This window comes from the organism of the source record quoted next, unplaced genomic scaffold (genome assembly GCF_019419815.1).
Source record: "Pyrus x bretschneideri cultivar Hongxiangsu unplaced genomic scaffold, Pyrus_bretschneideri_v1 Contig20, whole genome shotgun sequence".
NCBI lineage: Eukaryota > Viridiplantae > Streptophyta > Magnoliopsida > Rosales > Rosaceae > Pyrus > Pyrus x bretschneideri.
This window is the reverse complement of record NW_025999502.1, coordinates 6,278,668-6,303,756: the sequence shown is the minus strand read 5'-3', so window position 1 is coordinate 6,303,756 and position 25,089 is coordinate 6,278,668. Positions and strand designations below refer to the sequence as shown.

The window sequence follows — 25,089 nt, the reverse complement described above, 5'->3', positions numbered from 1 at the left end:
ACTCTTTGGTTACGGCCAAAGCCATGCGCCTAGGGGGGAGGGGGGGGGGTTGTCCAATTACCTTTGATGCCTAAGATAGTTTCAATGAGAAAAGAGAGAGAGATTTTGAGTTGAATTGCATAGGATCAATTTACAGAGAATGAACAGGTGATGGGGTATTCATGGGAGCTAGTGGCCGGCCATGGTGTGTGGGAAATCCCACGCCACATGTCCACATCCAATTGACCAAAGTGTGTAATCCCTTGGATGCAGTAGGAAAATATCTTTGAGATGTTGAAATATCTTAAAGATATTTGAGAAAAGTCCTTACAAGTACTATTAAATATATGATAATATCTAAGAATTATATTTGGAGAATACCTTGATTGGATTTAATTGCGTTTCTTTGAATAAAGGAACATGTTGTCAATTAGGAAAGCTTAAAGGTAGGAATTAGTTATTAGTTCTAGCTTTAATTCCCTTACCTTATCTCATTGTTATGTGCAAATGAGCTTGGAGAAATATTAGTGTAAAGCTTAGGCTTCTTTGTTGGTTAAACTGTCAGTGGAATGAAATGTGGGCCTCACCAATTGATGACAACATTCTTGTCAACTGTAAATAGAAGTCTACATGTTAGCTCTGATATTTTTTTGAATTATTTTGGCTTCACAGTGTTAGCTAAACTAACTTGCTTAGAGCTAGTGGCAGATCTAGGATTTTAAACTCAGTGGTCCTAAATAATAAAGGTTGAAAAATTTATAGACAAAAATAACATTGAAAAGAAATTATAATACATTTTATTAAAAAATCATACACAAAACAACATTACAAGCTACAAAATCCTAATTAAAGCGTCCACGACGAGGATTCCAAGTCTAAAAATGTTTCATGATAGCTTCATTACCATACATGAAAAAACATCTTTCTCAATGTAAACAACTAAACTGTCACTTAACCATTGATCTCTCATTTTATTGTGAAGTTGACCCTTAATGATATTCATAGCGGAAAATGCCCTCTCCACCGAAGGGGTTGCAACCAGTAAAACCAAAGCCAACTGAACAAGCAAATATACATATGCAAATGTTTGATGCAACCCTTTCTCCACCATTTTCTTAGCAAGATCATTAATTTTGAAATTGAGAAAAATCATTATCAGAACGCACAAAATGAATATAAATATCAAGTTGATCTTGAAGTGCCGATCTAACTTGATCCTTGAAATCTTTAGGATACAACTGAGCAAGGCGAACAAGCATTTCTTTATCAAAAGCTATAAAAGAATCATTTGGGCTCAACACTTGCCAAGAAAATAAGCAATGCAATATTACCTTCAACGAAGCGATCTTCTAATTCTGTAAGTTGGAAATCAATGACTTCAAAAAAGAGTTCCACTTTGTAATGATAACGATTGATCTCTTTTGGAGCCTTACGCAATGACTTCCCTTCAATGTCATATGAACCATCCGTATTTGGTACCTTAATTTCATGTTTGACACAAAAAGATGATACTTCATCAACCAAAAGATCAAATTTCTCATCATTCCTCATGCATCATAGTTGTTCTTTACATGTCTTGACTAAAGCCATTGCATTCACAACTCTTGATCTTTCTTTTGCAATGCTTGTGTCAAATCATTTGTAACTCCCAATATGAATTTCAATAAAAAGAGAAGGAATACAAACTCAAAAGATTGTAAATCTTTTAATAACCTTTTTGCTTCACCAACACTGTCATTGTAGCAATCTTCAACAATCATGTCAAGCACATCCACCACAAATGAGAACATTGTAATCAAACTAATCAAAGCACCATAATGTGAATTCCATCGTGTATCCCCAACACGTTGGAGACAAGCTTCTTGATTTAATCCTTGCCCCCATTTCAAGACAATCATTTTCAATAGCTTTCATGAGATTTTCTTGTTGTTTCTCTCTAAGTGCATCACAACACTTACATAAGCATCCAACAACATTCACCAAACTATTAGTAAAAAAAAAAGCGGCAACATTGGAGTTTTTCTTTGCTACGGCAACAAGAGCTAATTATAGTTGATGAGCAAAACAATGAACATAGAATGCACAACTTTCTTCACCCAAATTTTTTTTTTAAAGGCCATTGAACTCATCTCTCATATATTATTCACGCCATCATAATCTTGACCTCATAGGTTAGAGTAACTCAAATCATGTAGTTTCAAGAATTCATCAATGGACTCCTTTAGTTTACTTAAAGTTGTTTCGGTAATATGTTGGACTCCCACAAACCTTTCAATTACTTGACTTTTGTTGTCCACATAACGCAAAACCCTTGCCATTTGCTTCTTTGTTAAAACATCACGTGATTCATCTACCATTATAGAAAAGAATTTACTCTCTTCCACTTCCTTCATAATAACCTCAATGGTTTTGAAGGCACATGAATTGACAATATCTTTTTGAATTGAATGAGCTATTAGCTTGAGATTTCCCAAAGCATTTTCCAACACAACTTCCTTTATTTTCTCATCATGATCCACAAGGAATTGCAAGAGCTTTAAATAATTCCCCCTATTATTTGAAGTGTCACTTTCATTGTGGCCACGAAAAGGAAGGCCTTGTCACAACAAAAACTTAGTGCAATCTATTAATGCGTTCAAGCAAAGACGATATTTTGAAACCTGAAGTTTCTAGAAGCAAAAATTCTCTTTTATTAAGAGCTCTAAATAATTCCCCCTATGATTCAGTACTTTTGGATCTTTATTTGGAGTACAATTTGGCTTTCATTTCATGTAGATGGACAAGTCTATGTTGGCTTTTGGGGCTGCAAGAATAACTAAAAAGTTTAATAGATTTGTCAATAGATCCATCAGCGACCAAGAATTACATCAAGATTGCTTTTGGGACTTCGAATTCGAGCTTGCAGAAATAATATGGGATCAGATTTGAGAAGTACTCCACCAAACAAATAAATCAATCGTATTTCCCCGGTGACTTGTGTACATTGAACAAAACTATAAAATTGGGGTCGTTTTTCATGCAACGATATTAGGGGAGTGAGATTTCAACTAAATCATATGAATATATGATGTGCCAGCTTAATATGGCTATTAATTAGTTATAATATTAGATAGATCTATATTATAAATAATTGTTATAAACTTCTTGTTTAGGTGTGATTGTGTAAATCCAATATTAGATTTCATTCTAGTTATTCTTCCCTATTAGGACTTGTATTCCTTGGAGGAGAAGATTTATTCTCTCTCTTATTACTATAAATAAAGGCACTACGTAGGGGCAATAACAATATCCTCTACACAACCCTACAAACACATCTCTCTCTATATTCTCTCTTTACCGCCGGTCCTCCTTCCCCTGTAAGTTAAATATAAGCCACAACATGTTATCAGCACGCTCCTACCACTGCGCTTAGGAATCTGACGTGGAAGCTTTCTACATCAAACCAGTTCACCAATATCATCACACAATTAGGTTCCTCCAAAACAACAATTTTTATCTCGATATTTTTGCAACCCTGATGGCATGAACATTTACCACAATGCATGACACAACTTTACGTTTTTCAAATTTTAGATTCTACATAAATTGTGTATGCATTATATCCATAATTGTTGAATTATGTGAATTTGATATTGCCATGAATTGTATCAAATATATGTCCATGCATTAATTTATTTGAATACATATGCATTGAACTAATTGAAAAAAAAAATTAAAAACATGATTCTTCTAAGGTTCTTTGAACCCAGGACCCAAGCCAACCCTGTGGAGCTTGAAGCTCCACCCCTGTGAACGAACCAAAACGACACCGTTCCTGGCATCGTCCCAAAACCCAGAAAACCCCCCTCACCGTCATGAGCCATGACCTTGCCGTCTTTTTTTCTAGGCAACCACGACCTGAAGTCATGTTCTTGGGCTACTTTCATCGTCTTGGACGACGATTGAACGGAATTCCAGAAGAATTCCTTCGAAATTTTTTTTCGAATCTTTGGTTCTAAATCTCTCGATCGAGAAACCTTTTCTCCATCACTTGGATTTGTTCCCCATCAAATTCACATATTTGCACCATGGTTTTTAACCAAGAACTTAACCGCTTCGCAGCAGTGGCGCTGGTCTCCTTCTTCGGCAAAGCTACCTAGCACATGCTTGGGTGTTCTGGACATCAAAACCCAAAGCCCATATTGGGCCTGCTCAGCTTGCGAAAAAAAAAAAAAAAAAAAGAGATTTTTTTTTCTTTTAACTGGGCTTGCCTAAAGCGGCCCAACACCATGGCTCGGCTCAACACGTGACACCCGCATGAGTGCTATGGTGTCCCACTTGCTCGCGATGCACCGGATCTCAGCCCTGTGCTGGTGCATCCATGTTCCATATACATGCGATCTCATCCTACAACTGAAGCATTGATGCACCTGAACCGTGCTATATCTGATTAGTGCCCATCTGGGCCTCTATTCTTGGACTCGGTTCTTGTAGCCCAAATTTTGTTTAGGGCCTGATCAGCCTGTGTCTATCTAAGTCTAGTTTTTGGCCCTAGACCACGATACAAATTTGCTCAACTCACCCATAGGTTTATGGTCCCTATTTTTGGACCCCGAGTTTCAATTGCCTATTTTTAAGGTACTTTTTGGGTTTTATAATTTTTCACCCACACTTTAAATTTGGCCCGAAGTTCAAATAATTAATTCAATTATAATTATAGACTTGAAGTTCTATTTGCATATTTTCTTGTTGCATATTTTTGTATATATATTTGTGTTTGCCTGCAGGAACATATGAACTTGAAGTTCATAATTATTTCGAAACTTGAAGTTTCTAGAAGCATGGCTTATTTGAAAACCTGAAGTTTTCCTTAAAAACATTACCCATGAAAACCCGAAGCTTTTTCATGAACATTTAAACCAATACATGTCTATTAGAACCTAAATGTTCTAATCCTATGAATGGATTGATTTTTTTTCCATTACACTAACCACATCTTGTCCATTTATTTTATTATAGGAACATGTCGAATTTGAACAAACTTAACTTCACCGCTTTAAAGGTCTCTGGAATGAACTACCTCAAGTGGGTCCAAGATGTGAAACTCCACCTCACAGTAAAGAATTTGTGTCCCGCTATTGAAGATGAGACGGACAACCCGGTTAGCGAAGCTGAGAAAGCCACTGCCATGATCTTCATCCGAAGACATATTCATGACGCACTACAAACCGAGTACCTTGCTGAGGAAGATCCACGAACACTCTAGGTCACTTTGGCTGATCACTTTAATCACCAAAAGGACATTGTCTTGCCTGAAGCAAGATATGACTGGCAGCATTTGCGCTTCCAAGACTTTATGTCTATGAATGAATATAATTCTGAAGTTTGTCGAATCCGATCAGTTCTTAAGTTCTGTAACGAGGCATTGACCAAAGAAGATCTTCTGGAGAAGACCTATTCGATTTTCTATGCTACTAATATTGTCCTGCAGCAACAATATAGGGCTTAGAAGTTCACTAAGTTTTCAGATTTGATCTCTGTTTTGTTTCTCGTTGAAAAGCAGAATTAGTTGTTGATAAAAAAATCATCAAGCTCGACTTATTGGGGCGGCTGCTCTGCCTAAAGCACATTATAGCACAAACAAATGCCCAAAATGCTAGAATAGGCGTGGTAGGGGTGGCCAGAAGCCACCCCGTCAACGCCAATAGAGCCAAGGCCTATCTAAGGGAGGAAACCGAGCATATAAGCGCCCTAACCTCATTCCCAAGGCCCCAAACTTGAAGAATAAGGGCAAAGCACCTGAAATCATAGATGCAGACATTTGCTATCGCTATGGTTCAAATGACCATTGGTTTCGTGTTTGTCGAGCTCCCCAGAAGGTTGTAGCTGAATATCATTCTCGTCGTAAGAAGTTTGAATTAAACTTTGTGCAAGTGGATGAACCGGAGAGTACCAAGATGGAGGTTTCTGACTTTCAAGAGGATACCACCCCTATGGAAGATTAGAATCTTAGACATAAACTATTTTTCTAGTTGAAATTTAGAATAATGGGGCCGAATTCCACCTAGTGGGCGAACCCCCTTGTTTTTTGGTTTAATTTGGAACAATTTTCCTTTATGTTTGGATTATTTATTGGTGATTTGTTTTTGGATATTAAGTTTCAATTAATTACCATCCTTGAATACTTAAATTATTTTGAATGGAATTTTTTTTAAGAACTTTTATACATGTGACTAATTCAAATTAATTTTACTTCCAGGTATGGCTAGTGGGAAAGTTAGTTGTCTGGCAGATAGTACACCCACACACACCGCTTTGCGTTAACACATCTATTTCACTAACTTTATACCTAAGAATTCACCTCTGACAACCCTCGCAAGCCTATCCAACATGATCGAATGATACGGTAAAACACATATAATGTTGTCCAATGGTACAATTTTGACCATTGATGAGGCACTTTATTCTCCGCGTTCCGGAAACATGTTGTTGAGTTTTAAGGACATTAGAGATAATAATTACCACGCTGAAACCTATGTAGAAAACAAAGTTAAATTTTTGTACATAATTTCCTACGAATATGGCTAGAAGCGCATTCTAGTGAAAATGGAGCGTATCTCGAGTGGTCTATACTACGACTATACACCTTATAGAAAGCCACTATGTGGCCAGCCTTACCTTTGGGATCGTGCACGAAATTACACTTTAGCATGATCGTTTGGGACACCCTGGAAGAATAGCAATGTGCTGTATCCTCAAATCATCACACAGGCATCCACTAACCCGAAGTTTAGGTTCGATTCAAGAAATCACATGTCAAACTTGCTCCATGGGAAAGCTTATTATTAAGCCTTCTTATGATAAGATTCGTTCGAATCCTCTTATTTTCTACAAAGGATTCAAGGAGACATTTGTGGACCGATTCACCTCCCTGCAGACCATTTAGATATTTTATAGTTTTGGTTGACACTTCCACACGTTGGTCGCATGTGTGCTTGTTGTCCACAAGGAACATTGCATTCTCCAAACTGTTGGCTCAGGTTATCAAGCTCAGGGCTCACCACCTTGATTTTCTGATCTAATCTATTCGATTGGAAAGATTGGCGCTTGATTAAGGAAGGTGAAAAGGAAGTCGAATGTAGGTATATTTTTTCTTTTTCTTAGATTATAGACATAATTAATGAACTTTTTATATATATGAATATATGTTTCTCACAAATTGTATAATTAATGAAGTTTTTTAATTTTCTTTTTAATTATTATCAGTTAGAAACCGAGACAGGCTTTTTATTTATTTTTTATTAATGGTTTGTGGTGTCGGTTATGGGCGACAGTATAGTTGTTTAATTTATTTATTAAATAGTTAAGTGGTGTCACCTGTATCTGATGTGAGTTTCAATGTCACTTTTATCCGACACTACTATCCTTTTATTTTATTTTATTTTATATAGCTTTCCTTTTTCTTGGCGGATTAAGGGGACTAACAGACATCAAAAGCCTTTTTGTGATGCTAGCAATGGTGTCGGTTATTTTATCCGACATTACATGAGTTTATGTTGGATTTTTCCTAAATATCCGACGTAAATGGGTTGTCCTGTAGCTTTTTAAAGTGACACTACTATGCTGACAAAATATTTTGTCACAACGTTGTTTTGGTGACAGGACAGTTTGACAACTGAGACTTGTCGCCTTAAAAATGAGCCGACGAATTATCAAGATTCGTCAGGAAAGAACTTGCACGACATGCTTTTTGATACAAAATTATTCGTCGGGGAAGACTCTTTGCCGACAATTTTTGACCTTTTTCCACAAACTAATTGTGTCGGCAAAGTGGAAATTTCTAGTAGTGAGGAAAGATTGGACTTATAACATGATCTTCCAGCTTCACTTCAACCTTTTAATTTCCACTGTTTTTTTCCATTATCTTCAATCCATTTCCAAATTAAATAATTATTGAATTGTTCATAGAATGAATTATGTGAAGAGTACTTCAAAAGAAACTTCAAACGTCCCTAATACTTGGATGTTGAACAATACTTGGTCTAAAACTTATCAAGTTTTGAAATAGCATACGATTTTGCAGCATGTCTTTTTTATTTTACTGACAATGGCATGTTATAGACAAAATATGCTCGTGCGCTTAGTTCCGTATTTGATTAATATGATAGTGTGTTTGTGTGGCTTTGTCCAAACTGCAATATAACGAGCATAAGGACACCTTCTGACGTAGCATCGATTCCGAAAAGGACCATACTAGCTTGAATTTTATGCTCAACACCATTACCGAAGCTACAAAAATACATAGTAGACCCAAGATGGGCCGAGAACACAACAACTTAAAACTAAGATACTCACTAGGAGAGACTCGCAAATAACCTCACTAAGGAGGCACTTATTGACGAAATACTAAAATGAAACAAATTTGAGCAATCCATAAGAACAAGAAAGAGGAAGGTGAGGGGAAGGAGGAGAAGGCTGCCACCAGCCTTAAGCTAGAGCAAGAGTCATGCCGACTATGAATTTTTTAGGTCTACGGTTTTGATAGAGTTTCAAAAGTGTGACTGTTCTTCAGTGCTATTTTGCATAGAATTTTTGTTTGCAGCGTTGGATATCATATTGAGGGCGTTTTCCATGCACAACTTCAACTTTTGTGGATCTATGATGCCTTTTTTCATTGTGAAGGCAAGCTTCACCTTTCCCATATAACTTACGATTGATATGTAAAGTTCCTACAGGTCCATGTAAATTGTGTTACCTATATTTATATATACATAATTGAATTTTACGGCTTAATTTTCATGTATTGCATAATTGGGAATATAATACATACAATCCTTATTCTTCAAGGTAAACTAAAAAAGGACATAAGAAATATCTTCCTAATAAAGGACTCTAATATTTACACAATATTTACATTCCTATTCTAAACCAAGTCACGCAACACTCCCTCTCAAGTTCGAGCATAGATGTCACACATGCCCAACTTGACAAGTGAGTCACCAAAAACTCTATACTACACACAACATGAGTGAGGATGTTAGCAAGCTACTCTTCTGAGTTCACAAATGATACTGGCACAATCTTCCTCTCGAGCTTCTCCTTAATGAAATGTTGATCAACCTCCACATGCTTCGTTCTGTCATGTTGTACCAGGCTCTCTGCAATTTCTTGTGTCGACTTATTGTCACAATACAACTTTATAGCCTCTTTTGGTTTGAAACCAAGACCCCAAAGCAACTTACGTAACCAAAGAACTTCACGCACTCCATGCGCCATACCTCTAAATTCGGCCTCCACAGAAGACCTACACACCACATTTTGTTTCTTGCTTCTCCAAGTAACCAAATTTCCACCAACGAATGTAAAATATCCAGAAGTAGAACGCCTATCAGTCACATCACCTGCACAATCAGCATCAGTGAACCCCTTAATTATTAGATAACCAGAATTTCTATACAAGATTCCTTTCCCTGGGGCCGACTTTAAATACGCTAAGATACACATAATAGCAGCCATATGATCCACGCTTGGTGAGTGCATAAATTGACTCACCACACTCACTGCATAGGCTATATCTAGACAGATATGAGCTAAATAAATTAGTCTTCCTACCAGCCTTTGATATCTACCTTTATCCACTAGTTCTTGATCCGGATAAATCCCTAAGTGATGTTTCTCCACAATAGGCATATCGACAAGTTTACACCCCTGTTTCCTTTAACAAATCAAGAACATACTTCATTTGAGACAAGAAAATACCTTTGGACGAACGAGCAACCTCAACTCCTAGAAAATACTTTAAGTCACCTAAACTCTTCATCTCGAAGTCGGCCTTAAGATTCTTCTCCAGTTTGACAATCTCATCTGAATCATCCCCTATTATTATCATATCATCCACATAAATAATTAAAGCTGTTACTTTACCGTTCCTTCTTTTCACAAATAGAGTATGATCAGAATGACTTGATAATACCTATTCTTTCTCATGGTCTTGAGTGAATCTTCCAAACCATGCACGAGGTGACTGCTTTAGCCCATCAAGAGACTTCTACAATCGACACACTCTCGTTTTTCCTTCATTATCATATCCTGGAGGAAAACCCATATACACTTCCTCATCCAAATGTCCATGAAGAAGCGCATTTTTTACATCAAACCATTTCAATGGCCAATTCAAATTTGCAGCTAATGAGATAAGAACTCGTACCGTATTCATCTTAGCTACTGGAGAAAAAGTTTCTTGGTAATCAACACCATATGTTTGGGTATATCCTTTTACTACCAACCTCACCTTATACCTATCGAGTAAACCATCAAATTTGTATTTAACTGTAAAAACCCATCGGCACTCAACTATCTTTTTCCCTTTCGGCAACTCCACTACTTCTCATGTTTATTTTTCTATAGTGCCTTCATCTCTTCATCCATTGCTTCCACCCATTCTTGACTCTTCAAAGCTTCCTTTACTCGAGTTGGCACTTGAATTGACTCCACATTGTTCACCCAAGCTTGAAGTTCAAGTGAAAAGTTTTCACACGACACATAATTTGCTATGGGATACTTTACTTTTCCTTCTGGAGAGCACATGTCAAGAGGTACACCACGACTTTGCCTTGGTGGCAGTATATATGTACTTATAACATCATTAGTTACATGAGCATCACTAATACTTACCTCAGGGATATTCAGAGAAGACGTATTGGACGATGGCATAATCGAGCTAGAGAGAGGGGGGAAGCTTTGGCAGATGCTTGTGGTGAGGCTAGCTCGGCCTCGGTAGCAGCTGGCTGAACAACACCTACAGCACAGGGGCTCTCTGTACAAGTTTCCTCGTCGGCAATCAGTGGCTGCCCATCTATATCATCTTCGGTAGGAAGCAACCGAGACCCTGCTTCCTCCCTTGGCACAGTGTTGTCATCTCCCTCTGAATGACGCATATCTTGGACATCCAACCACCCAAACACACCATCAAGATCACAAATAACACCCTCCCCTTTGGGATCGGAAGGTGAGAATATGGGAATATAAAAATACTTGGATTCCAAGAAAGTCACATAACATACATGTGGCGGGTTTTAGGGTGATAGCATTTATAACCTTTCTATTGGGATGCAAAGCCAAAAAAAACACACCGAAGAGCACAAGGATCCAATTTACTACAATGAATCTTATGGATATGAACGTAAGCAACACAACTAAACACTCGAGGAGTAAGAGTGTTAGTAAAGACAACTGGAACATGTTTTGTTAGAATTTGGAGTGGAGTACGAAATTTTACAACCCAGGATGGCATGCGATTGATGACATACACGGCATACGTAACGATGTCCGGCCAAAAATTCTTAGGTACGAACACGCCAATAAGCAATGCACAAGCAGTGTCCAAAATATGATGGTTTTTCCTTTCAGCCACCGCATTTTGTTGCGGGGTATAAGGACAAGTGGTCTCATGGAGAATTCCTTAATCTTTGAAAAAAGAAGAAAGCTCAGAGTTAACATATTCACCCCCTTATTAGAATGAAGAATCTTAATAATGGAGGAATATTGTGTAGCCACCATCTGATCGAAAGACCAAATTATCATACTAACATCACTTTTATGTTTCAACAGATAAACCCATGTCATATGAGTGCAATCATCAACAAATGTAATAAACCATTTAATTCCTAAAGTAGTACTAATGGGGAAGGCCCCCACACATCAGAGTGTACTAGCGCAAATGGAGAAGATGTTTTATTCATACTTGGAGGCAATGAAGCACAATGACTTTTGGCTAAAATATATACTTCACATTTCAATTCTGAATCTTCAATACCACTGAACAAATCAAGTAATATATGTTTCAAATAACCAAACGATGCATGCCCCAAACGACGATGCAATAACAATACCTTCTGTAGATTACTATTACATGACGCAAGAACCAAATTAGCTCTTACAGGAACCACGTCATCCACATAATATAGCCCATTTCTCTTAGTGTCACGCCCAATGATCTCCTTTTTCTGAATATCCTGAAGCAAGCAAAATGAAGGATACCTTAATACAACACAATCCAATTCTTCAGTGACTTAAGGTACAGAAAATAAGTGATGGGACAGTGATGGAACCAATAAACAATTATGTAAGGGAATATAGGGTGTAAGAGACACTGTTCCCGCTCCAACAACAGCAGCAGTAGAACCATTGGCAGTTGCCACATACTTTCTATGAGGACCTGTCATAGATTGAAATAAGGTTTTATCATACATCATATGATTTGTTGCACCCAAATCCAAAATCCAACCTATATTCACCATTGTAATAACTCACGAGACACTAATACATGGCAATCACAACACCACACCAATTACAGAACCACACGCTGCAAGGAAAAGTCAAGCAGCAGCACTTCAAAGACAATAAAAAAAAAAAAAAAAAAATTGGATTGCACGCTGCAATTCAAGCATCACCAATCCCATTTCCCCCCCTTTTTTTATTATCAACATTAGCAGCAAATCCTTTTGTCCATTTTATTTCTCTTTTGATCAACACAACACGAATATAGTGCTAAATAGCATAATTAACAGGGCTGCAATAAGCAGCAGAGCACGGCACGATGATACTAGCAGTTACCCTTCTCAGCATAGCACAATACACACATGTACACAGCACGCAATAAGGTTTGTGCAGCGACACCAATTGAAGACCTGCTGTGAGTTTTGTTCCCCTTCGACAGTAATAATACAGCACACACGGGTAGCAGTCTTAGCTTGCTGCAAGATGTGGCAGAGACCACAGACTTGCCGGATATTTTTGGATATGACTTTTTGCTGATGATTTTTGACCTTTGCCCACAAACTAATTTTATCGGCAAAGTGGAAATTTCTAGTAGTAAGGAAAGATTGGAGTTATAACATGGTCTTCCAGCTTCACCTCAACCTTTTAGTTTCCACCATTTCTTTCCATTATTTTCAATCTATTTCCAAATTAAATAATTATTGAATTGTTCATAGAATGAATCATGTGAAAAGTACTTCAAAAGAAACTTCAAACGTCCCTAGTACTTGGATGTCGTACAATATTTGGTCTAAAACTTATCAAGTTTTGAAATAGCATATGATTTTGCGGCATGTCTTTTTTATTTTACTGACAATGGCATATTATAGACAAAATATGCTCGTGCATTTCATTCGGTATTTGATTAATATGACAGTGTGTTTGTGTGGTTTTGCCCAAACTGCAATATAACAAGTATAAGGACACTCTTTGACAACAAGTAGTGTCAACTCCGAAAAGGAATTGACAACAAACCAACTGGTGTCCATACTAGCTTGAATTTTATGCTCAACACCATTAGCGAAGCTACCAAAAATACGTAGTAGACCCAAGAGGGGCCAAGAACACATCATCTTAAAACTAAGATACTCACTAGGAGAGACTCGCAAATAACCTCACTGAGGAGGCACTTATTGACGAAATACTAAAACGAAACAAATTTGAGCAATACATAAGATCGAACAAGAAAGAGGAGGTGAGGGGAAGGAGGAGAAGGCTGCCACCAGCCTTAAGCTAGAGCAAGAGTCCTGCCGACTATGAATTTTTTAGATCTACGGTTTTGGTAGAGTTTCAAATGTGTGACTGTTCTTCAGTGCTATTTTGCATAGAATTTTTGTCTGCAGCGTTGGATATTATATTGAGGGCGTTTTCCATGCACAACTTCAGCTTTTGTGGATCTATGATACCTTTTTTCACTGTGAAGGCAATTAGCTTCACATTTCCCATATAACTTACGATTGATATGTCAAGTTCCCGCAGGTCCATGTAAATTGTGTTACCTATATATATATCTACTATCATTAAGAAAACATACCTCACATATATATGGATAAAAATCAATAAATTCATTTACTCAATGATAAAAATCATAACTCATCATAAAAAATGCAAAGTTTTATTTGTCGTTTTCATTTTGCAAAACAATTCTTCGAATATCACTATCTGAAATGCTACTAGAAGAGCTTTAAACGAACAAGACAATCACAGAAACACCACACAACCCCTGTTAATCAACCAAACCTTAATTTATTTATGTATCTGATTACAAAAACGGACGATGAATATTATTGTTTCCAAAACTTTTGAGACCGTACGTGTGTGCATGATATAGTAAGGGTAATGCTAGGAAGATTAAATTTGGAGACTAAATTTGCAAACTAAATGATGTATTACCAAAAAGAATAAGCATGTTTATCAACGTTTAAGTAATAAATCAATCATCAACTTTCTTGTCCTTTAGTTTTTAAAACTTTTTAATGAATTTAATCTCCCTAGTATTACTCATAAAGTAATATCTGGTTTACCTCAGGTGTCCCAACTCCCAAAAAGTACAACCCTTTGATTGGTTGGTTTGCCAAAGACATTTTTTCCACCGGGCCAATCATACCTGTGATCACCATGCTCGAGTTCTTTAATGTGCTATGGACGTATCTCGATGCTGCCTGCACCACCAGTAGCCTTATAATTTTTAGATATGTTGTAAAATCGACGGTGTGTGTGCAGTGGAATAAATAAAACAAGACACAAAATTTACAAGGTTCCTCTACAGTCTGTGTGATTGGAGTACGTCCTCGGGCAGCAGTGATGCTTTCATTATAATTTGGAATAATAAGAGTACAAAGATAACTCTATGTATTCTCTCCTCTCCTCTTCCTCTCTTTCTTTCTCTACTCTCTCTCCATTGATAGCAGTCGGAGTGCTCTATTTATAGAGCAACTCCGTATTATTACATTTTGAATATTTACACCACACCTTTGACAAATGATCTCCACATATCAATATTCTGCCAAGGTTTTCAATACTGTGACAATGTTTTCAATGTTGTGGCAAGGTTTTCAATACTGTGGGCATTCATTACCCACTAGTATTTTCAACACTCCCCCTTGAATGCTCACATATCACATCAGTTGCCTTGTTAAAATCTTGATCTATTTTTGGATGCTCCCCCTTGATGAGTATCTCCCCCTGATTTCAAATTCCGTAGGCTGATCATTGATCCTGCTACTTTAGTCTCTTAGCGGTGATAGTTGCCGAATGAGGTGTTTTACTTGTTGTTAACTTTCCACAGACTTGTTCTTGAACTGGGTTGGAGGGCCTTCTGCTAGACTTCCTCCAAAGGTCTGAATTTACCTATTTTATCTAGAGTTGAATTTGATTTAAGGGTGGTGGACACTTGATCTTGAATCGGACTTGTGATTTCTTCAAAGGCTGTCTAGGCTTGGTCTTGAATGAAATTGGACCATGAGGAGCTTCATGTGACAAGTGATCTTAGACTTTGTCGGGGATGAACTGACATGTGTTTGTTGTGCTTGTTTCCACATGCTTCAATGTATCATTTTCACTTGCCTTACTTGCTCCCCTTGCAGAAGTGGTATTTTCCTTATGCAAGTTTGGCATCTTCTCTTGTAGTAGTTGTCCTCTGATACAGGAGTGGAATGCAAACCTTGCATTTGAATGGACCATCACTTTTTGGTGGCAGCGAAAGTTTGAGTGGAGGTTCCGACATATTGCTTTCTTTGTCCTTGTCTTGGCAGGTAAGAACAAGGGCAAAGGAAAGGACAGGGAGATTGCATGATATGAGATACTCTTGCTCTCGTCCCTGATGATATGAGATACTCTTACTCTGGTGTGACTTGTTTGTAGAGGCATTCTCGGAGAGGAAGAAAACTGAGTATTTCGAAATACTTTGTGAAAGATGCATTCTCGGAGATGAGGAAGAGTTAGATATTTTTCAATTCTGCCTTGCCATGGAGGACAGAGGTTGACATATATATGGATTTCCCAATAACAGGTAGTAGTGTTGTGCCTTTACTCTTGTCAGCAACTGTGGTGTAATTAGAATAGTAAGATTCACGCGTTTTCAACTTTATCAGAGATCTTTGACAAAGTTGCACGTGATATCCAAGAACTAAGATTGCGTCTGAGAAATGTTGACAGATGTCATGCAGGGAAATCCAGCTTTTGAAATTCGAAAATCGGTGTCTTTTCGATTTTTGAATAAGTGGTCTTGTTGCCCCTCATTTTATAGAGATATCAATTTTGTTCAGAAACACTCAGAAATTGTTGCCTGCAGAAATTTCCCTTTCTTGCACTTCTGAGATTTTATCTGACTTCCTTCATCATTTCTGAAAATGGCTTGCCCATCTAACATTTGCTTAGATTTGAGTCTCAAGATTGATACAGACGAGCAGCGTCAGGATAACATATGGGGCCCGTCCTTCTCATCTTCTAATGGTCCTCTTACGGTTGGGGACTCTGTGATGAAGAATAACATAACCGCTACAGTGGTAGCCAGGAATCTTCTCACTCCAAAGGACAACAAAATCCTTTCAAACCGGTCTGATGAGGCGGCCGTTCAAGACTCATTGACTCTCAGTGTTCAATGTGCGGGCTCTGTATCCAATATGGGCCAGCGCCTACTTGCTCGAACTCACCAAGTTGAATCATTAATGGCTGAGGTTGCAAGTCTTAAACAAGAGATTAGAGGGCTCAAGCATGAGAATAGAGTGTTACACATGCTTGCAAATAATTACTCTACGAGCATGAAAAGAAAGCTCGACCAGCTACTAGAATCCGAAGGTCGGACTCAAAATGACAATCGGGGGTTCGAGTCTTTATTCCAAAGACATCCATTGTCTCAGCTGTCTGGAGTTCCACCAAGTATTGAGATTCCAAATAATCAACTTCTGGTGTCTCCCCCTTCTGGGGTACTTCCGAGTACTAAGGTTTTACATGAGCAACCTTTGTGAAGGTTCCCTTTTGTTTGTTTGTTTTAACTCATGTGTATGTAATTTCTCGGAGATATTAATATATAAGCTTTATTTCATTAAGTGTATTGTGTTAAATACAATAAAGCATATATTTCACTAAGATGTGGTACTTCTGGACCAAATATCAATTTATCTTTACCCCTCGCGAAGATAAATGATCATTCTTAGTGTCTAAATCATTTGAGTATTCAACTCAAAATCTTCAATCCATATGATTCTTTAATGTCATAAACATCATGGATAAGATTCATGTTGGCATATTGTTCGATTCTGCAGTTCGAGACAATATTTCTCTCAACACTTTATAATCTTTCTTGACTCTTCAGGAGTCCCAATTTAATATCATCAACTCTTGCAAGAGATTTTAGTATGTTGTAACAATACCATAATGAAAGTACTCACTAAGGCAATTTATATCATCCATTGGTATTGAGTACATATTTTATGCTTTACCCTTCCGGGGCTTTCTTCAAGCAATTTGAATTCTTCAGGAATTTTCTACATTTCATGACACATTTTCCTTTAGAATTTATACAGAGCAATTCGCTTCCATGTATATTTGAGGGATTTACTTATGGAGATATGATGTGGGCGACTCATAACCCTTCGTATATAATTCTCCATTTATACGAACTCGTTTCCAACCTTGTGTCATATCATATGAGTGTATTTCATGGTATTACAAATGCCCATATGTAACCTTCTAGGTTCAACATCTTTTGGCTATTTGTATTGTATCCAAGTATATAGGTCTATTTTTCCACGTTCTTACAAAATTGTAATGGATTTGCCTTTATTCATTTTTAGCCCATAATTTTGTTGATGGAAAAAGAACGGGACTCAATATCACCACAGCTCATTGATGAATTTAGTAGCTACTTGTAAAAACCAAAATTACCATTGGTTATCATCAATCTGTGATCCCATATTCTCATGTGCATGCACATGCATAAAAGCTTTTCAATTCTTTTGGATATCCATTGCCTCTTCAAGGGCATTATACTATCTTTTCCAGGATAGTTATAATTTAGAGAATGCGGATCATAACCTCCTTTTGAGCGTTATAGAGCTTGGATTTTAATCTCCACTTCGGGAGTTGAGTCATTTGAACCTATACGCCTATCATGCTTCATGCATGAGACATCAATATTCCCATGTCCGCGGATTTACCTTTTCGGGACAAGTATCCTTGCGGCAACTGTCATGCGTTTGGCATGCGACAGTTATGCTTCGGGAATGTAATAGTTTTAGTAGTGCCATATTCTTCTTCTTTTGAAGGACTAAACCTTTTGAGTTTGAGGGTCTGCCATGCTTCAGGCGTGCAACAGATAAATCATTTGCCGCCATATTATTTTGTCCAACAAGGACATTAATTCTTGTAGGCACATTTGCAGCAAGCATATGTGATTTCATCACTTTCGTTGCATCATTAAATGCATCTGACATTTGATTTGCATATCGTTGCATCATTCAATTATTCTCACTTCGTTTGTATATTGATTGCTTCATGAATCAAAATAAGACAAATTCTCTTCGTTCTTCTGGAACGGTTTTTTTCTCATCATTCTTCTGGAATGATATTTGCTCATTGTTCTTCTGAAACGAAGTTATTTTCTCCCCCTAACGGCGGGAAAATTGTCTTATCAAAATGACAGTCTGCAAACCACATGGTAAATATATCCTCAATCAAGGGTTCCAAATGTTGAATGATAGATGACGTTCAACATCAATGCCTAATCCGCAATGATGCTTCATTTCAGTATGTTGTGGCAGTGCAATAGGCACATAGATAACACAACCAAAAACTCGTAAATGTATAATGTTTGGCCTGTGCCCAAACACAAGTTTTACTGAAAAATATTGATGGTTGTCAACAAGTCTCAACCAAATCAATAATGCATCATGTAAAATAGCATGTACCCATGTAAAAAACTGGCAATTTTGTTTTCATGAGCAGAGCGCGGGTAATCTATTTCATCCGCTTAATAATTCTGCTAAACCATTTTTTAGTATGGACATAAGGAACTTCTGGTCCTTCTTTAATAGTCTGTAGACTGAGACTCTTATGACTTTTATTGCAATTAAGTTGAGGCACTGCGGCATTTCAAACTTAAGGTACTTATCAAGGAACTTCATGTCCTGATCTTAAGGATCAAGGGACTTCATGCCCGATCTTTTTGTTTGATGGAACTTCAGGTCCAATCATTTTTATTTGATGAGGATCAAGGAACTTCGGGTCCAGTATGTACTGATCGTAATAAAAAGAAGTACAATAAATAAATTAAAGCAATAGGCGGTAATTCCAGCCATAATGAATAAATTGCATTTAAGTAAATAAAGCTTGTGACAAGGGCTTTAATTCAGTACCATTCACATAAATCAAAACTTAAAGCAGTAGGCGGTAAAACCATCCATGATAAATAAATTGCTTTAAAGTAAATAGAACTTGTGAAAGGGTTTTAAACCAACACCAATTCACATAAATAACAAGAAGTATCATACCTCATTTTATTTATTATTTTTCTTTTTTTTGTCAGCACTTATTCAAACCTTATTATTATTACTTTTCTTATTTCTGTAGCATGGTGCCATGCACCAACAGAAACCATTTATATTATGTTGACCAAATGGTGTCATGCACCATTCAAATCCTTTTTATATATTTTTTTTTCTTAGGTTGCAGTCAACATCTTTTTTTTTTTTTTCTTCACATGTGCCTTGGCATTCCATCAATCCCCCTTTTCTATTATTTTTCTTCCTTCTCTGTCTCTGCCAGTCTCGAAACACAAGGCCAGCTGGGTAGTTATGGAGGTTGCTCAAATTCAATTCAATCCAAAATGCTACTAGAGACTGGCGTTGTTCTTGCATGACCCAGGGAACATGTCATTGTTAAGCAAGAACTTCCCTACAGAGACATAGATGACAGTGGGGTTGACGAAGGCACAAGAAAGGGAGGCCTGTGTGGATTCATTCTTGCCATCACCATCTCAAACAACTAAGTATTCATGGGAGTTCTCGAGATCCGTCGAAAACAACGTGATCTGGGTTTCCAAGTCTGATGAGATTCTTCTGGATCTCTGGAAACCAGTTGTCAAGTACGAGTTTTCTCATCTCGTGACGACTTTAGGTCGTAAATTTCAATTCTCACCGGAATTCAGTGGGGCACTTCTGGCGCAGTGGGAGAGACGAAAAATGGACTTACCTTTTATTCTGTGAGATTTTAGATGACGGAGGTGAGAGGTGGATAGTGCTTCACCGGATTTATGACGTTGTGCTTTCCACTGACATGAGAGCTTCTCGTGCTGATAACATGTTGTAAAATTGACGGTGTGTGTGCAGTGGAATAAATAAAACAAGACACAAAATTTACGAGGTTCCTCTACAGTCAGTGTGATTGGAGTACGTCCTCGGGCAGCAGTGATGCTTTCATTATAATTTGGAATAATAGGAGTACAAAGATAACTCTATGTATTCTCTCCTCTCCTCTTCCTCTCTTTCTTTCTCTACTCTCTCTCCATTGATAGCAGTCGGAGTGCTCTATTTATAGAGCAACTCCGTATTATTACATTTTGAATATTTACACCACACCTTTGACAAATGACCTCCACATATCAATATTCTGCCAAGGTTTTCAATACTGTGACAATGTTTTCAATGTTGTGGCAAGGTTTTCAATACTGTGGGCATTCATTACCCACTAGTATTTTCAACAAGATAAATGTTGTATATATGAAATATCACATGCATTTTCGTATGCTGGTTTGGTGCACATGATTGGATGGAACGGATATTAAATTAAAAGTACATTAAAAAAAATAATAATAATACAACCATGACCATTGAGAGAATTGAAGATAGATTACTCATGAAGAAAATTTGTTCATTTTAAACCTTCATAAAATAGTAGGATTAGAAGGGATGAATTTTCTTCATAGCTAATCATGTTCTGATTCATTCCAAATGAAAATCATTAACATCCACCTTCAATATAGCTTAAAATTTAAAAATTCTCCATTTCAATCCAATCATGTGTACCAAATGAGTCCTTGTTTACTAACCTCGTGACCTCCAAACTTGTTCAGCATCTTCAATAGCCCACTAGTGAAATAAATAGCTGAAGAATTTATTTTCTGCTTGATTATTTTATGTGTCTTCCAGACGAAGTCAAGCACATTTGAGAATTCAGTCAACTTGGGAATGGGAACATGCAAAAATGTAAAATGGTTTACCCATGGACTCTTGCTATCGGGTTTGACCATTTCTTCAATCGACGTATAATTCGCCATGATCCTTGTATTTAGTAAAACCAATGCTGTGCTATTCGCTTCCCTTGAGCTTTGGTTCATCTCTTGCATATATAGCCGAGAGCCAAGAAAGACCATCCCAGTAAGAACGTCATTTATCGTCTGTGATAGTAAATAAGTTAACTGTGTTACAATTTTTTACGAATTTGAAAATATGGTGTTTGGTGATTTGCGTTTTGTGTGTGTATTTCATTCTATTTTTTTGTTAGTCTCAATATTTTAAACAATGATATGTAAGAGATTTTTGTTACTAGCCATTAAAAGATCTAAGTAAAAGTATAATGTATGGGGAGTCTAAGGACTCAAAGTCCCCAAGTCCCCAATTTAACTGTTCACCTTGAGCTTCAACAATATCAAGACCATTAAGGTGAAATTTATGGATAAATTATGTGTTCTTTTAAACGATAGTTGAACAAATTTGAGAATTGAGAATCATAGTTTCAGGGCTTCTTCATTAGCTTCAATAGGTCAGATTATACTAGTTAGGAATTTAGGATGAAGTAGACACATTGACTTATAAAAATAAATTATATTCAGTTTAAGTCTTCTGTGCCCTCATCCTATGAGCGCACAATCCCTAAATTATATTCAGTTTCAAGAATATATGGCTTAAAAAGAAGTGACAACATATCCTTTTTGTTTCTCGATCAAATGGCAATGGAGATTTTTGAAAATTTAGAAGAAAAGTATCATTAGACTAGAAAAAAATAAGTGTTGCAAGATCAATGTTTAATTTTCAAAATAAAATTGAAATATTTATTATCAATCATGACTTTAATGTTTAAATTAACAGGGAATTTTTTTTTTCTTTTTATCAACAGGAGATGGAAGTTCAAACATGAAATCTTATTCCCGTGTTTTAGAAAGGAAAAACACACCCACATGCATAAACCAAAATACTGCAGAAAAAACCTGAGACTTACCACTACAAGCCTGCTCTTAATTAATCTGATTTGATCAAGAGAGATCGTCATAGTTGATAATGTACTTGGCTCGCACTCAAGTCCGTTATTCGAAGATTTTATTGGTGATTGATCATCTTCCCCAGTGATGCTCTTTAAAATGCCCCACCAAATATCGGATGTAGTGTTCAACAAGGATGAGAAAGTTTTGGTCATAACATTTTCTTTCTTTGATTTTGATGGCTGCCGTGAAGGAAAAGTTAGGGGAAGAGAAGGATTGTCGGCCTTTTGTAGACAGGAGAGAAGAGTGCCCATGAGAGAGTAGCCATCACCTAACGCATGGTGCAACTTGAAACTACATTACCAGCTGCATTGCTATTTTGGTACTTTATAACATGAATTTCCCACAGTGGTATGTCTTGTGGAAATTTTTTGTTGCTACGTTTGAGATATAGTCATCAAAATACTCGTCATATGATTCATTCGACAAGTTGGAAGGGAAGATTGGAGTTTTAACATGGTCTTCAAGCTTCACTTCAACCTTTTTCCATTGTTTCTTTCCATTTTTTTCAATCTGTTTCCAAATTAAATAATTACTGCTCATGAAAAAGAGCACATCATGTAAAGAGTACTTCAAACGTCCTCAAAAAAATTTAGCCCACTTCCTATAATGATGCAAATACCATAATGATCTAGTACAAGGCTTAATTAGATCTAAAACTTATCAAGCTTAATTAGGGATATCATTCGATGAGACTAAATCGGCACTTTACAAGTTTATGTGGTGCAAATATGACCTATACATTAGTCCATACAAGGGGTCTCATATTCATCATGTCATCAATTTTAATACATTAGGGGTATCTGTTCAATATTATGGTTTGGTTTAGTCTTATTGCTCAGTAAAAATTAATATGTCGTTGTATAAAACAAAACAAAAACCCCATTTTGGTGCAAAATAAAAAAAAATATATATATATATATATATTAATACTTCATGACCTTGTCTGAAAGTCACCCCAAACGTAAAAAGTGTGAAATGTAGTTTGCCCTATAAACCAAGTGCACATGTGGAAAATATTGAAAGAAAAAAAAAAGATTGTATTTGGACCCAAAAATCGTTTACCAAGAGGAATTCTACTATTCTAAACATCTCTTTTATTATTATTTTTTTTTGTGTTTTTTGACGAAGCATTTTTTTTTTAATATAATGACATATTTTCACTATGGGGTGCAGAATAAATTTATCTAATTAGCCATACATGAGTTTCAAACTTAAAACTTATCACTTACAAATGAAGAAAATATCACTAAACCATATTATTAAACAGCTTGATAATACGATATTGTAAGACCTCTTACAACTTAAGAGGTCTTTCATTGAACTTGAAATACTATTGGCCACCTCACTTCTCCAATGGCGTTTGTTGTAGGTAGATGACGCTTTACCACAATGACAAAATGTAATCATTCATGCATATGTACACTCGGCAGATTTGATTTTCACTGATCTTCTTCCCCTTAAGAACTAACAATTTAACCCACTAACACTATCATTGTCAAAAAAATATCACAATGATGTAGCAAACTGGCTTAAATGCATCAGCCTTCTCTTAATCTTCACTACGACCTAGTAATATTGTTGCATAAAAAAAATTGAAAAAAAAAAGCTAGATAGTTGTATCATCAGTACTACAATCTAATGATATTTATATTCACTTATAACTGATAAGTTTTAAGTTTGACACACTTTGATAGTTTATTGTGATGATTAACATAATCACCAACCTTCAAGTAAAAATTCAAACAAAAATTGCTTTTGGAAATCGTGTTTAATAAGTAAAGGGAAGGAAACAAAGAACATCACAGAGAGAGAGAGAGAGAGAGAGAGAGAGAGAGAGAGAGTGTGTGTGTGTGTGTGTGTGTGTGTACCATGATAGAGGACAAGCGTGGGTTGATGGGCAGGAACACATTCACCATGATAGAGGAGAAGCGTGGTTTGATGGGCAGGAACAAATTCTCAAGCAATGATAGAGTTTGAGAGTCATCAATTGGAATTTCACATTCCAAAACACCAAGAATTGATATCAATAAAACAGAGCTGTTGAAATAGTGGCCAGTACGGCTCACTGGCTCCAGTCCTCTTCCCAAATCTCCATCTTGGTTTATGTTCGAATTTTGCTTCCCCTTTTTCTCCCCCAAAACTCGAAATTAGCAAACTGGCTTAAATGCATCAGCCTTCCCTTAATCTTCACTACGACCTAGTAATATTGTTGCATAAAAAAAAATAAAAAAAAAAAAAAGCTAGATAGTTATATCATTAGTACTACGATCTAATGATATTTATATTCACTTATAACTGATAAGTTTTAAGTTTGACACACTATGATAGTTTATTGTGATGATTAACATAATCACCAACCTTCAAGTAAAAATTCAAACAAAAATTGCTTTTGGAAATCGTGTTTAATAAGTAAAGGGAAGGAAACAAAGAACATCACAGAGAGAGAGAGAGAGAGAGAGAGAGTGTGTGTGTACCATGATAGAGGACAAGCGTGGGTTGATGGGCAGGAACACATTCACCATGATAGAGGAGAAGCGTGGGTTGATGGGCAGGAACAAATTCTCAAGCAATGATAGAGTTTGAGAGTCATCAATTGGAATTTCACATTCCAAAACACCAAGAATTGATATCAATAAAACAGAGCTGTTGAAATAGTGGCCAGTACGGCTCACTGGCTCCAGTCCTCTTCCCAAATCTCCATCTTGGTTTATGTTCGAATTTTGCTTCCACTTTTTCTCCCCCAAAACTCGAAATTCTATAGCTTTTCAATTTGCATGATCGGCTATGTATTTATATTTATATTTTATTTATATGGAATAAAGTGAACAGCAAACGGATGTCTTTTGTGTTGTCACTGTTAATACCGTTGCACAGAAAAAATATGTTCTTAATAACAGGTCGCATATAATTTTGTTTCCTTGTCAGTGTTAATTAATACCGTTGAAACTTTTTGTTCAAGGGGAGCTGTATCACTAATACAGGTTTACGTCAATCTCACGTCAATCTCACGTCAATATGGGATTTTCATAGACTTTCAAAGTAAAACTCTTCAT

The 25,089-nt window shown here is 36.7% G+C and overlaps 1 pseudogene; it reads right to left on the bottom strand.

The window, feature by feature from the left end:
* Nucleotides 1–14,179: 14,179 nt before the first annotated feature.
* On the bottom strand, nt 14,180–24,183 carry LOC125477065 (annotated as a pseudogene).
* Between the last annotated feature and the right edge of the window lie 906 nt (nt 24,184–25,089).